A 1,397-nucleotide genomic window follows, 5' to 3' on the forward strand; every position below is an offset into this window, starting at 1 on the left:
GGGAGTTGAAATTTTTATGTACAAAGTATTCACAATTTTTCTTTCTATAATTATAGAAGTTGTAAATATATCTACAATCTCTATTAATCTAATACAGAATGAGAACACTTTGATGAATTTAATTGAACTGAAATTAGGAAAGTTTAGATACACATGATTTCTATGGCCCAGATTTTTGGCTGCAGAATGTAAAATAAGGGTTGAATTCCAAAGAGATTTTGACAGATTATGAGACTGACGTGCTGCCTACTGCGCTAAGAGGGCAGATGAGATTTTGACAGAAAGAATCATCAGAACTTGTGAAAAAGTGAAACGGAAAGTGTTAGTCACTCAGTCTTTTTTTTTTTTTTTCAATTTGTTTCGATTGTTTATTAACCAGATTACAATAATAATCCTGGTAGATACCTTAGTTCATCCTTCTAATAAGCCTGTTGATCTGGTCTTCCCTGTTGCCAGCATCTCCATCTTCTACAAAATGGGTGGTCTTTTTCTTCATTCCACCTTGTGGAGAAGACAATTTAAAGGGCCACAGGAAGTTGTTTGCTTCTTTGAAACGTTTTCCAACGGTATAGATCTCATGAATCAGATCCTCCATGCAGATGATTCCATATTTCCCAAGAGATCGAGCAATCAATGCGTTGTCTGTCAGGGCAATTCGCTTTTTGTTGATTTTGCCATAACCACGCTTGTAAATCAATTCATTTACAGACTTCAGATTTGGGTACCCCCATGCAATGTATGGCTCCACAATTCTCAGCATGTTAATTGACGCCTTGTTGAGCTTCACAAAGGTGCCGTTGAATATCTGGCGGAGGCGAAGGAGCTGCAGCACCTTTCGAACCTTTGGGCTCACACCATTGATACCTCTGATCCTGATGACAAACACCAATTTGGGTTCCGCGGGTACATAGAAGTTACCGGCTTTTCGTGCCATCCTAGCCATTCAAATTTCAGTTCTGTACATCTGCCTGTATTCCTTGTGGTAATGCTTAGCTTTTTCATAGATAAGCTTCCTCCTTGCCTTTCGAAGCATCTTTTGGGCAAACCTCTTTCTCAGTCGCTTGATCTTAAGCTCTGCGAAATTCTTCCGCTTTTTCTTAAGGGTTTCTGGCACAGCAGGAACCTTTTTTTTCTTCCCTTCTGCACCCTCCATGGTTCCAGCCGGGAAAGAACTAGTCACTCAGTCTTGTCCAACTCTTTGTGACCCCATGGACTGGAGCCTGCCAGGCTCCTTTGTCCAGGGAATTCTCCAGAATTCTCAAGAATATTGGAGTGGGCTTCCATTCTCTTCTCTAGGGTGTCTTCCCCACCCAGGGATAGAACTCTGGTCTCCTGCATTGCAGGCAGATTCTTTACCATCTAAGCCACCAAGGAAGCCCTCAGAACTTGTAACTGAG

General features: G+C 41.4%; 1 pseudogene; it reads right to left on the reverse strand.

Moving 5' to 3' along the window:
• Positions 1-334: 334 nt before the first annotated feature.
• On the reverse strand, positions 335-1,168 carry LOC783033 (large ribosomal subunit protein uL30-like; annotated as a pseudogene).
• Positions 1,169-1,397: the final 229 nt, after the last annotated feature.

This window comes from Bos taurus, chromosome X (assembly GCF_002263795.3).
Source record: "Bos taurus isolate L1 Dominette 01449 registration number 42190680 breed Hereford chromosome X, ARS-UCD2.0, whole genome shotgun sequence".
In the NCBI taxonomy this organism is placed as follows: Eukaryota; Metazoa; Chordata; class Mammalia; order Artiodactyla; family Bovidae; genus Bos; species Bos taurus.